The following is a 14,534-nucleotide window of genomic DNA, read 5'->3' on the forward strand; positions in this document are numbered from 1 at the left end:
GCGGCAGAAATGCTTAAAACGAGTCTGCTGATGATTTATGGACTTTGAAAATTGTGAAAAAGATCAACCTACTGTGTCACAAAATGGGGAAATTTGGAACGGTGTGTTTTCTGAGGCTCAGAGGGACGAGGACTTTCGAAACATCATTCATCAAACAAGCGTGAATGAAGTTAAGCTAAATACAACACCAAGTATGTTTTACAATGTTATAACATGGCTCCAAAAAGGTCAAGTTTGTGTAATATGTGTCCTTTAAGCCAATCATATAAATGCACTCTAATCTCAAACTAAAACATCGTTTGGCTATGTTCTATTTTCACCATTATGTACAGCGCCAAAATCAAATTACTAGAATAAAATACTTGCTACATTCCTACATATTCATATAAAAAGCTATGTTTTATTTATTTTTCCACCACAAAAACTCCATCTAAATGTGAAAAACCGAGGTGTGTGTTTTCCATTGTTTGTGCACCAGAAAAAAGCCACAAATATTCTCTTACACCAGTGGTGCCAGGTAGACTTTTCAATATGAGTCCTTCCACTGCTGTTAGCTGGAGGGCACTTGGAGAGAATTAGAGACACATTCTGGCAAAGGGGAGCAGGCCTCATGTAGCTCCTCTTATGAGCTTTTTCTACTTCCATTATCCCCGAAGCTGTTACCAGATGGAAAATTCAGCCCTGATCGTGTTTGCTTCTGAGCAGAATAAAGAAACGCCTCAATATGAATGTCAAAGTAACACAGGCAGAATGTAGCTTTGATGATCTATGGTTTGACCGTATGCTTCCCATTCAAAAGGTCACCGCGGCGCTAAAAGGATTACAATTGTGGGCTACAGAAGAAAATGCATAAATGTTATATTCTTGGTGGACATATACACTGGCCAATTCTTTGGTTTTTGCTTGGTGTTTAATTAAAGGTGATAGTTTGAGGACATTTGGCCAATTATATTATATGAAAAGATATAATAATTTGTCTTCAATTGTTGATTCACCCTGATAATTCATGGAATTTACCATTCAGTCCTTTTTTTTTACCATTTGCCTATTTTACGATTGGCCTGTTTGATACTATACATCTTGTCTTTGAGCGCCAACTTGGCACATCTATTTATGGGCGGTTTTTCCCATTCTCCTTTTGTAGAACCTCCCAACACCAATGAGTTTGGTTGGTGAGCGTCAGTTCACAGCAATTTTCAGATCTTTCCAGAGATGTTAAATTGGGTTCAAGTCTGGGCTCTGGCTGGGCCCCTCAAGGACATTCACACTTTTGTCCTGTAGCCACTCCTTTGATATCCTGGCTGTGTGCTTAGGGTCATTGTCTTGTTGGAAGATAAATCTTTGCCCCAGTCGGAGGTCCAGAGCGCTCTGGAGCAGGTTTTCATCAAAAATGTCCCTGTTCACTGCTGCATTCATCTTTCCGTTGATCCTGACTAGTCTCCCAGTTCCTGCCTCTGAAAAACATCCCACAGTATGATGTTGCCACCACCGTGCTTCACTGTCGGGATGGTACGGTCCAGGTGATGAGCGGTGCCTGGCTTTTTCCAGACATGAGGCTTGTTTTTCAAGAATTGAATCTTTGTTTTATCAAACCAGAGAATTTTGTTTAGCATGGTTTGAGAGTCCCTCAGGAGCCTTTTTGAAAACTGCAGGTGGGCTGAAGGAGGCTATTGTACTCAGAGGAACCTTCAGTGCTGTAGAAATGTGTCTGTCCCGTCCCCAGATCTGTGCTTTGATATGATCCTGTCTCAGATGTCTCCAGACGATCCTGTGGACTTCATGTCTTGGTTTGTCGTTAACTCTTGCACGTTATATAGACGCGTGTGTGCTTTTCCAAATCATGTCCAATCAACTGAATTTACCAAAGGTGGACTCCAGTCAAGTTGTAGAAACTCAAGGATGATCAGTGATGCACCTGAGCTTAAGTTTTATTCATATTTTTGTCATGGCGAATGCTGTGAATATTTAAAAAAAGGAAAGGAAAAAATTAATTATAAAGAATTATTGGGTATTATTTTTAGACTTTTGTGGCAAATAATTAATTGATTACATTTTAGAACAAGGCTATGACAACAACAAAATGTGGAAATGTGAATACTTTCCAGGCTGAACTATAAAAGCTCCTCATTTCTCATTTGTAAAAAAGAAAAGTGCTGTTTCTTTTAATCTAGTTGCAATTTTTTAAAACACCAATTGAAATGTTTATTCCCACATAGTTGTATTAAATATTATGTTGACATTAAGTTACATTATCAAATAACTCAAACAACAAAATCAAAGCGCCTTATATAATTAATTGAAAAACATAACGTATTAAACATAAATTAATGACATGAAATGGCACATCGCTTCAGGCTCGTACAAGCACAAAACAAATCAATTTACCAAAGCCCTGATATGTTGGGAACGGCCTGGGGCTGTAAAGTAGTAATTTCATCAATAATTAGCTCAGAAATCATGTCTGTTTTCCAATTTTTCATTCAAATAACAGCCTGTTTCTGCTGTTGTCCACATACTCGCTCATATAAAAGCTACAGCGGGGACGACAGCAAAGCTCTGAGGCTAGACTGAAGGATGCTGGGAAAGCAGGTGGTGCTCAGTGAATGCATTTTGAATCCGATGAACATGTTTGTGAATCCTTCAGAGGGATCAGAAAGGTGGTGCTCTCCAGGCAAAAAGCCCACCTGAGATGTTTTTATCATTATACCAAAGAAGAACTCGAGCAGGAATATATTATCACGAGAGGGTGAACAGAGCGGGATATGGAAATCCAAACAACTCTTGTTATTTTACTGTTTATGCTTTATTTCTAATGAATGTATACAAGCTTCTGGAAATTAGTAATGTGATTGCGGTTTTGTTATATGGATTATATTAAAAAAAATATCAAGTGACATGCTGATTTCTGCATCCTGAAATAAAACTGACAAAAGCCATGACATATCAACATTTCCTGGCAGATTGATTCCTCTTCAAGCATTACAGATTATACTTGTGGAGTTTTTGTTGACTAGATCCGTTGCGTATCTTGCCTTGGTGGTTACCCATAGATATACTGTATAAATTAGTAGATGTGGAATATGATGCGGATGCTATTGATCACTTAGCAAGGATTTTTTTCCAAGCCATCCTGCCAAAGATTTAAATCATTCATCATCAAGAGGGTATCAGCTGGTACCAATGCATTAACCTCATTAGGTAAGGTCAAAGGCTCGTTAAAAGTCACAATTGAGTGTGTAAACCTTTTGGTATTACCGTATTTTTCAGACTATAAGTCGCACATTTTTACATAGTTTTGGCCGGGGTGCGACTTATACTCCAGGGCGACTTATGTGATATTATTCGTTATTTTCACACTGGCAACCGCATTTCACATGTTGATTATTTTCACACTGCCAACCGCAAGAGGGCGGCACAGAAGAAGAATCTGCACTTCCTCTACCTCCGGAGTTTGCAGAGTTGTTTAGAAGTGACTCCGAGGAAGAAAAATTCAATAGATTTAGTGATTTTGTGATACATTTCCCCCCAAAATGCGACTTATACTCCAGTGAGACTTATCATGTTTTTTTCTTCTCTATTATGCATTGTTTGGCTGGTGAGACCTATACTCCGGTGCGACTTATAGTCAGGAAAATACGGTATTTAAAATGTTCACGTGTAAAACTGGCATCTGAGCTAAAGGCTAAATGACTTTATGTTCAGATTTCAGATGTGTCTGTCCATCTCAAATCAAATCAAATCAATTTATTTTGTAAGGCCCAAAATCACAACAACAGTTGCCTCTGAGGGCCACAGGGAGAAATGAATCAACAATGTCTGTGGTGGCGATGGAGTCAGACAATGTCTGTGGTGGCGAGGGACGATGTCCCAGGGTCCTCTGTCCTTAGAGTCTCCTTCTCGGCCAGGAAAAACTACAAAAAAAAACTCTTTGGGAAAAAAGCGTAGAAACCTGGAGGAGTTCCAGTGAAGGAGAGATCCGACTCTCACAGACGGACAGACGGACACAAGGAGACTGGAGCTGGACCCACTCTTCAGGCAGAAGAGGGACCGTCTGAGGCGAGCTGGACCCACTCTTCAGGCAGATGAGGGACCATCTGAGTCGAGCTGGACCCACTCCTCAGGCAGATGAGGGACCATCTGATAAGAATCTACTGACCATTACACTTCTACATACATATAAACATTCTATATACTTTAACATAGGGATTGGATTCATCATTCATTTGTATGTAGCGGAACGTTCGGGTAACATCGGCCAAGTGGTCGAGTTTGATGAGTATGGTGATATACAAGTTTATTCCAGAGTCCAGACGAAGCAAAACCATCTCCAGGCTCTCCACCAGAAAAGCTACATTGTGTCCCTTTAACAACAGCGACGTAATGTCTCCAAAGCCCACTGCGTTTCTTGTACTCATTGATTTTGTTGCATATTAACGTCTATAGCTGTGTTGCTTGGATACTGCTGTGTGCGTTTTTTGCATAAAGGCCAAGGTAAACCGCCGAGATGAGAGCTCTGAAGGGGGCTGATCCACCACCAGACACGAACCGAGGTCCTGCACGGGTCTGCGCGAGCAAACATTTACGGCGTTACCATGGAGACGAGCCGAGCCAAAGCTATTGTCAGTGACATCGTCTGACAGCGACTATAGATTACACTGTAACCGCGTCATGCCGCCACACAAATATGATTTATGACTGCGACGGAGCATGGCAGGATTCAGAATAAAGCGTGAAAAAAGAGTGATAACAGAGCAGTTTTATGGTTACGTATGACATTGGAGGGATGTATTGTCACAGACGGGTCATTTCTCTACGTAGACGTGTTAGAAAGTAGGGCAGACATGGCGGGCAACAGGACAAGACTGGGTCAAGGATGATGGTTCTTCTAAAAGGAGACTAATGCATCACATTGGGTGCAACTTTAAAGGTGGATACGTCACTTTTTGGTGAAGGGTCCCCCACCTGTTTGTCTCCATGGATAGATAGGCCTATGTTTTTGTGCTGCCTGGAACGTCCCACTGTACAGGTAGCATGCATATGTACAAAAGTGTTATGTACCTGACTATACGTAATAGTTACGTTTGTGATTTATAAAATAACAACTTCACGTGGAAATTAGTCTGGTCTGAAATAGCTAAACTTTTTGTTAATGAGTACATGTTGTGTCTCCCCCAAAGATAATATTGTGAAAGCAGCAGTTTATGACAGAAATTGGATCGTTGTGAGCAATGTCTGCATCTTAAAATAAACAATTGATGTCTTGTCAACCCGTAAATAAGAGATGAAAGCAGCACTCTAATTGGCTGTGCTTGGGGAGGTCCACACAAGATTCACTTTGTCATCGTAAAAAGCTGTTCCAAAGCTGAGCTTGCACCTGAAAATGAATGCTTGTGAATATTAACAATGTGACAAAGGGTTTGTGACAGCTAGGGACTAGTTATTCCACCGCGCTTGAACGTGCAGGAGGCACAGGGGACAAGGTTTTCAGTGTGGAGTGGACCTTCGGACTCCATGTGTATTATCCTGGGCAATTTTAACGAGGGGAACCTCAGCCATGAACTACCAAAGTAGAGACAGTTTATTAAAGTCCCGACCAGAGAGCAGAACACGCTGTTACACAACAGTCAGCAACGCATTTTGCGCCGTGGCCCGAGACGCTGTGGATTCTTCAGACCACGTCATGGTTCACCTGATCCCCACGTACAGACAGAGGCTGAAGCCCTCTAAACCTGTAATGAGGACCTTTAAGAAGTGGACCAGTGAGGCAGTGGAGGAGCTACGTGCCTGTTTGGACATTACAGACTGGGAGGTTTTCAGAGCTGCCACAGATAGTTTGGATGAATACACGGACACTGTGGCATCACACCAAAGTCACTTTCAATAATGACAAACCCTGGCTCACACCAAACTGAGGCTGTTAAGGCAGCAGAAGGAGGCAGCGCACAGGGCTAGTGACAGAGAGCGCTACAAAGATGTGAAGTATAGATTTAGCAGGGAGCTAGATAACAATACAATGTGAATAAAGTCTTCTATAAGTTATCTGTTCTTTCACTTCTGTACCTACTTTGCATTGTAACACTGGAATTTCCCCACTGCGTGGAAAAATAAAGGCTTATCTTATCTTATCTTAATGCACGTCTGAAGCCGCAGTTCTCTCACATCAACCAACACATGTGGAATTGGCTTCGGCTTCTCACCAACTACAATCCTAAAGCCCCCCACGCTGCAGACGACTGAAAACTGGCCGAGGAGCTTAACACTTTCTACTCCAGTTTTGAGGCCACCCCCCTCTTCTCCCTGTACACAAACTGCTGCACCTCCAGCCACGACTCTGTTAAACTTATCAAGTTTGCGGACGACACCATCCTCATCGGGCTCAACTCTGACGGGAATGAGTAAATATCTGTGTTTATTTTTTATTAACACAATTGCAACTTATGCATGCCATATTTTACTCTATAGACATTGATATTGTTATGATTATTTTATCATTCTTATTTGGGAACTGTGTTCAATGACAATGGCAATAAACCTTTTCTGATTCTGATGCTTAAATGCCTTCTTCATGTTTTTGAGTCAGGTGAGTTAAGTGAGTGTGAGGAAGTTTATGGAACTGTGCTTTGTCTGTGCACACCCTTATAGGAAGAATTCTACAGGAAGTTTTATAACTGAAAGCCCAGGGGTCTCATTTATAAAGCTAGACATAAAATTTGTCTAAAGCAAGCGTCTAGCCGACAAACCGTTGCTGTCATAAGCACGGACTGGTAGCAAAGCTCTCTTCTTCTGCCCAAACACACACACACACACACACACACTCACGCACACACACACACACGCACGCACGCACACTATAAACACACACACGCACACTATAAACACACACACACACACACACAGGCACACACACACGCACGCACACTATAAACACACACACGCACACTATAAACACACACACACACACAGGCACACACACACGCACGCACACTATAAACACACACACGCACACTATAAACACACACACACACACACACAGGCACACACACACACACGCACGCACACTATAAACACACACACGCACACTATAAACACACACACACACAGGCACACACACACGCACGCACACTATAAACACACACACGCACACTATAAACACACACACACACACGCACTCACACTATATACACTCACACACAGCACACACACACAGCACACGCACAATACACACACACAGCACACGCACAATACACGCACCATGTCACACACTCTGAGCATTTGTCTCTGTGAACCCCATTCTCACACACACCCGGTGTTTCATCCTGACGCACTCAAACACAAAGTGCACATAACCTGAAATAAAACATAGGCTTTTGTTTCGAGAGCATTAAGCCACAGTTAAAGAGAGGTAAATATAGACTAAAGGCCACCGCATTTGAGCACCACTTTGTCCCACAGTTTTGTTCAAATGTTTAATGACAGGCCAATTTTGTAAGAAACTCAGTGTTTTCACTGAAGATCACACGCCTGTGTCTCTGAATACGTTCCTATGTAAATCAAATGTGGGTATTGTCCCCATGTAGTCTTTTATTCAGAGTTTCTCATACTACTTTGTAAATGAGACCCCAGATCTGTGGAGTAAAAGCAAAGGAGACAAGCAGATGGCAGACCTCATACCTTCACAAAGCACCTTTAAAGAAATATATTTAAAACACAGCATGCATAGAAAAAGTATAAACGTCTACTTGCCGTGTAAATGTTTCAGCACATGGTGGTGAAGAGGCTGTGACGGCTGATGGTTCTGCTGCTGCGGTGGTGTTGGTGCAGAGAAGAGCCATGTCATGTAACCTGGAGCGAGAGTCCAGGCACATTTGCGAGGTGATTAAAAAAAAATGGATTAAACAAAATATCAATTCATGAGTGTTCTATGTGCCAAAAGTCCTCAAGTTGCATTCACAACAGTCAAAAGTCATATGACACCCATGAATAGTTAAACAAAAATGCGGTCATTAAATAAATTAGCTACTCCAAAATGACTTGTGAATTACCACAATTGTATAGTATGAGAAGACGTTGCCAAATGTAACGTTTGGTGGTTCAAATCCCAGCGTAGTAATGACAATGGTGCTTTTTCCCCTGCCAAAAGCCCGCCACTCCAGACGTAAGCTAAAAAGAATAATAATAATGTAGAAATAATTGCTTGGCCAAATTGCTTTTTACGAACAATTACATGGATGGTGGAGGACATTTGTTTTGCATAAAGCCCTGCCTCTTGTGTAATAGAATGTTTTTTTTTTGGATCAGGTAAGGACATTTGGATTAGCTAATAATAAAAAAGAATACATTTTGTCAGCTTTGATGTTTGCTTCACTTAGCAGCGACACCAGCTGCGTCACACCGAGTCTCTTTTTCAGGTTTACAAATTGTGCGGCGTGCTTTTAGAACCAAAAGGCAGTGCTTTTATCTGACTTTGTTCTAATTACCGACCGCTATACTTTGGGAATATGTATGGAACAATAATGGAGCATAATGGAAGGATCAGCACAATGGGATCTCAAAGTCATATTGTTTTATCAGACTTTTAGGGGGACTAAGACGCACCAAATGTCTCAAATTTGACGTATTTTTGGCGGATTTGTATTGATAGCTTGATAGCAGGGACATCAGTCTGCAGTGGGTGAGTTACCATGGTGATACACTACACAAACCTGAGGGATGAGCCATACATACACTTTCCTAACGCATTTGCATCCTAATTATCCAGTGCGACGGGTTTAAAGATCATTTCACATCATGCGAATGCTAACAACAAACTAGCCTGCTAACATCGCATAAGCATTACTTGGAAAAGCACTTTATAATTAGATGCAGACAGCACATAGTGGTCTCATTTTGGCTCTAAGCAGCTTTTACAACATGTCTTTACTAGAGTGTAACGCCCGGTTAGCAACCTTAGCGGCTGTGACGAGGACGGAACAGAGCTAAGAGAAGCTCAAATGGTGCAAGTACATTTTATTTACAGCGACTATTTACAAAAAAGAGGTGAAAAATACTGCATTCCTTAAGCATGTTCACTCAGCACCAACCACACAAGTAACTGTGACCAGGCACACTGGGCTAATTGGACCATCTCAATCTGAGGACCGGGTAAATTCATGATCTATCCAAACAGCAAAAATAAAAGCTAACTGCAGAAAAATAGTGCCAATATACATCTTTACTTTTAATACAAAAATATATTCTTTATTTGATTTACCGTGCACATTTTAATCCTTGCGATATATTTTAAAACAGTTAACCTCCTAAACACCCCTCCTATTTTCCGACAGTGTTCTGCCCCGGAACCTTCTTAAGGTGCTCCGGCTCCCTGGGGACTCTTTTGGCCGGCACACCTAAAATGGCGTACACATGAGGTAAAGTTCACATTTTAAATTTTGACTGATACGTTACATTAATCTTCTCCTTTGTGGGTTAGGGTTAGGGTTAACTAAACTCAACTAAACTAATGGGCCGCTACATTACATAGAGCAAAATAAAAAAAAAAATACTTTTTTGACTGTATTTATACGTGAAACATTTGGTGTCGTCCTTTTAAAACAAAACTTAGATGAAAGTCTAAGTTGAGTAACACAGTGCGTTTCTTTATTAGCGCAACGGAGCGCATCGCATCGCTCGTCTCCCGTAGATTTCTGTCCACTTCTGCGTCAGCTCGAACTGTCTTTCTCCGTCTTCATTTTGCCCCGTACACTGAGGGAACTATATTATGATAGATCCATGCGCTTAGGCACGCGGAAACGTGGGGACGAACCTGACGAGGCTGCAGGTGAGCGGTAGGTGCGTTTTATGATTGATACGTGGCAGGACAAATGATTTATCCACGCCACGAGGAAATATGATAAAAAATTGCTGAAAAAAATCGTCCATTCCACCTTCAACTTTACCCTCCCACGAAACGTTACGACATCTCTTGATATAATGTCCTTTTCAAACGTATGGACCATGTATATATATACATTCAAACAGCCTGAAGTGTTTGCAATATTCAAAGCAACACTGCGATTCTTTGTTGTCAACGCTTTGACGGCGAAACATACACATAATTCAATATACAGGACCATCTCTTTGAAACGCATTTATTACTGCCGAATGGGCTCCGTGAAAGCCATGTCTGCGGAGGTCCGCCTGCTCCGTCACCCATTCACCCGACAGAACGCGCCTTTATAGCTTCGCAGGGATGTGCCGTCGGTTAAATACTCCTTTCAAAACGTTCAATCGTAGACATTGAAATCGGGCAGTATAAGACATTTTCGAAAGATGACGTGCAGAGTCCTTTTCACGTCGACAAACCTCAATGCAAGGTTGGAGATTTGAGAGACTTTGATGAAACGCATCCACGAGAGGAATACAAATGAGGAGCTGCCATTTCAGTGCAGTACATTTAGTCTTGATCGTTCTAACACGGGAGCGATGCCCATTATGCTCCCGTATTTGTCGCTATTCATTGGCTCGGATCGGCATTAGAAGTTCTACAGTCGACTGCCCCAACAGCGTGTCGTGTCTCGCGCCTGCGTAAATCCCAAATTCGACTTACGGCGTTTCCCCCTCGTAGTGGAACATGAGCTCTTGGTTATGGCTCACTAAATGTATTATCATTGCATTGGTCATAGTTCCGTTTTATGATTCATTCTTGTTTTGTTTTTTGCACCACCGGCACCTTGCGTTGGGTTCTCTCCCGTCAGCATCTTGGCGCGATTCATTCTGGCTGACGCTCGCACGGATGGATGTCAGGCGTGATTTTTGAAGAGATGCATCATACTTTAAGATTCTTATTCCAAAAGCCATCGCGTGTGAGAGATGGACTAGCACTTTGTAAAAGGTCGTCCAATTTTCATCTCTCCTGGCATCTCTGTGTCTTCTATAGGGGCTTCAGTTTAGAGTATGGCGCCTCCTGTATGTGTGAGGATTTAATTGGTTTTATGCCGCAGTAACTATGGTGATTTGAGTGACAGTGAAGAAAGAAAAAACACAGATGTGCATTAGTTCTTGTATAAGTCAGAAATACTGTGATCAACTTTATTAACACTGTTCAGGGGGGAAAGATGGAATTATGAATGCAACAACAATGTCAGTTTTCCATGATGTCACAGTCTTCCACGATGATGTCAGTCTTCCACGATGATGTCACAGTCTTCCACGATGATGTCACAGTCTTCCACGATGATGTCACAGTCTTCCACGATGATGTCACAGTCTTCCACGATGTCACAGTCTTCCACGATGATGTCACAATCTTCGACAATGATGTCAGTGTTCCACAAGATGTCACAGGGTTCCACACAGGGTTCCACGATGATGTCAAAGGGTTCCACATGATGTCACAGGGTTCCACGATGATGTCACAGGGTTCCACGATGATGTCACAGGGTTCCACGATGATGCCACAGGGTTCCACGATGATGCCACAGGGTTCCACGATGATGTCACAGGGTTCCACAAGATGTCATAGGGTTCCACAAGATGTCACAGGGTTCCACGATGATGTCACAGGGTTCCACGATGATGTCACAGGGTTCCACAAGATGTCACAGGGTTCCACAAGATGTCACAGGGTTCCACAAGATGTCACAGGGTTCCACAATGTGTCACAGGGTTCCACAATGTGTCACAGGGTTCCACAAGATGTCACAGGGTTCCACAAGATGTCACAGGGTTCTACAAGATGTCACAGGGTTCCACAAGATGTCACAGGGTTCCACAAGATGTCACAGGGTTCCACAAGATGTCACAGGGTTCCACAAGATGTCACAGGGTTCCACAAGATGTCACAGTGTTCCACGCTGATGTCACAGTGTTCCACGCTGATGTCACAGGGTTCCACGCTGATGTCACAGGGTTCCACAAGATGTCACAGTGTTCCACAGTGATGTCAGTGTTCCACAATGATGTCTTCTTCTTCTTTGGTGTTTTATGACGGTTGGTATCCAAGTGTTACATTACCTGACTTTATTCTTCATATTTCACTCTTTAGACTTCACTCTTTAGACTTCAATATTTATTTCCCCCAACCCAACAGCTTACACCCCAATGATGTCACAGGGTTCCACAATGATGTCACAGTGATCCACGATGATGTCACAGTGATCCACGATGATGTCACGGGGTTCCACAATGACACAATGTTTGACCGTAATGTAACAATAATTTCACACTGTTCTGTAATGATGTCACAGCACATACCACACAGTAACCTCAAAAAACTTAATTTTTCTCTTTTAATACAGCTTTTTGTCCTTCTTATTATAGGTTATTGGATTTACAGTAAATCCTGGAATTACCCGTTCCGCTCTGGAAGCATATCTACATTTTTGACATGCAATACATTTTTCAAATCTACCACAATATGTATATTCCTTAGGGTCAGTCGACAGTCACATACAAGTTAATAGGACAGTAACTGGAGGCTACAGTTTCCAATCGCGTTTCATAACAATACATGCTCATCAAACAGCTGGGTCTTTGCTCTGATCGGCACAATTCACATTTATTATTTATCATTCACAAGGAGAGGTCACGTCAGTAAGGTCCCCGCTCACCTATTGATTTCAGCGCCGCATGCCTAATGAATGATCTAACCTTGGCAACATACTGAAACGAGCTCAATCAACTCCACGTTGCAGAGGTGAATAATGCATTAACACATGATCAAAACAAGCGGCCACGCTAAAAGCCACCGTGACTACATTACAGCCGGCGAGCGCTCCGAATCGGTGCCCTTGGTCTCATTGGCGCCACTGCATATGAACAAATTTAGCGTTGAAAAATAAATAAATGTGGGTCTTTTTAATTGAATGTCAACAGGGTGTCATTGAAATTATTATTGAACATGTGTGATGGCAGATGCAACAGTAGCTCAGGTGGTACAGTGGTCTTAAAACTTGATTTGGTTTTTCAGCTCCAACCGTCGTATTCTTCTGTCCTGTCTGTGGGAAAGACAACAAAGACACTAAGAACGTCCAGTGACCTGCCCCGTCCTAATTCCTAAAGAAGTCAAAATGCAGAGACACCGATGTAGTTTTTGTTGGTTGTACTTTAAGATTCTGTACTTTGAAATGCCTACTGTAAAGATCACCAAAGCGGGGAGTTCTCATAGAGTTTTATTTTATTTATTTTCAAGGATACACATTTACTGTACCATATTATTATTATTAGGCCCGAGCGCCACAAGCTGGCGAGAGGCCTATTAATCTCGTAAGTCCGTGCAAAGCACGGCTGCGAAAGTGCGCACGTAGTGCGCACGAAATCGAGCGCGAAGCGCTCGCCCACTTCCAAACACTCACTAACGCACTCCTTCACTCACGCACGCCTCGTGCATACTAATTAATAGTAGGAAAATGGAACATTACCGTTGTAAACGGGCGAAGCCCGTGCAAAAGTGCGCACTAAACGAGCACTTTACATTGGGATGACGACCGCGAAGCGGCCGTCATCCCCATATAAAGCGCTCGTAATGATGATTCCACCCCATGGCGGCATCGGGAAGGCTTAGAGCTTTCAAACGATGTATAATTTGTTGTTATAGTGGAAACGGCTATATTGTTTTTGCTAAAAATATTATTATTTTTATTTTTCTTGTTCTTCTGCTTTTTGATCTTTTTTCGTTAAAAAATGGCGCGACAGCGCCACCGACAAAAGTCAAAATACATTGCGCCTATGGGAGACGCCCCGAGGTCAACTTTGGCGTAAAGCTACGAAATTCGGGACACGCATTCCTCTCGTGAGGACAAAAAAAAAATATTATTGTGGCCACGCCCCCAGACTTACCCTATGGCCACCATCTTCCTTTGAAAATGAAAACACGCTGTGTTAGCCATTTTGTTCACGTCAAACTTTGACGAACTCCTCCTAGGGCGTTTTGCCCACCGACTTCAAAATCGGCGTACGTCCTCTGGACAAGTGGGGCATCTAAAGTTATTCAATTTTTTGAGATACCTTTTACGGTCTGTGTGCGGCGCAGCCGCAAAGTTGGACAACTTATTTTGGAATATTGCAGGTCTAAAAATTGCTCCCATTTGATCAAAACCAGTCCGATTAGGACCAAATTTGAATCATTTGTTAAACTTTCTAGTTTGGACCAGTTTAGGCTGACAAAATTGAAATGGCAGTGATAGCGCCCCCTACAGAGTCAAAAATTAGTTTTACCAAAATTGTCTAAACTTTACCCAAAATTCTATTTTGCCGTCCCGATCACAAAAGCCAATCACAAAAATGCCTAAATTTTTACGCCGTAGTCGTAGCGATGACAGAAACCTCCCATGTTATCCCTATGGGAAAACCACAAAATCTCTCAAATTACCACGTTTACACTTTAACGAAGTCCTCCTAGTGCGTTTTGCCCACCAACCTCAAAATCGGTGTACGTCCTCTAGACAAGTGGTGTATCTAAAGTTATCCAAATTTTAAGGATAACTTTTACGGTCTTTGTGCGACGGAGCCGCAAACGTTTCCCAGAATTCTGACTATTTGGCCTTCAGAGTGGCCTA

This window comes from Eucyclogobius newberryi, unplaced genomic scaffold (genome assembly GCF_026437365.1).
Source record: "Eucyclogobius newberryi isolate DKJ021-1_F unplaced genomic scaffold, fEucNew1.0.hap1 SCAF_21, whole genome shotgun sequence".
NCBI classification, from domain to species: domain Eukaryota; kingdom Metazoa; phylum Chordata; class Actinopteri; order Gobiiformes; family Gobiidae; genus Eucyclogobius; species Eucyclogobius newberryi.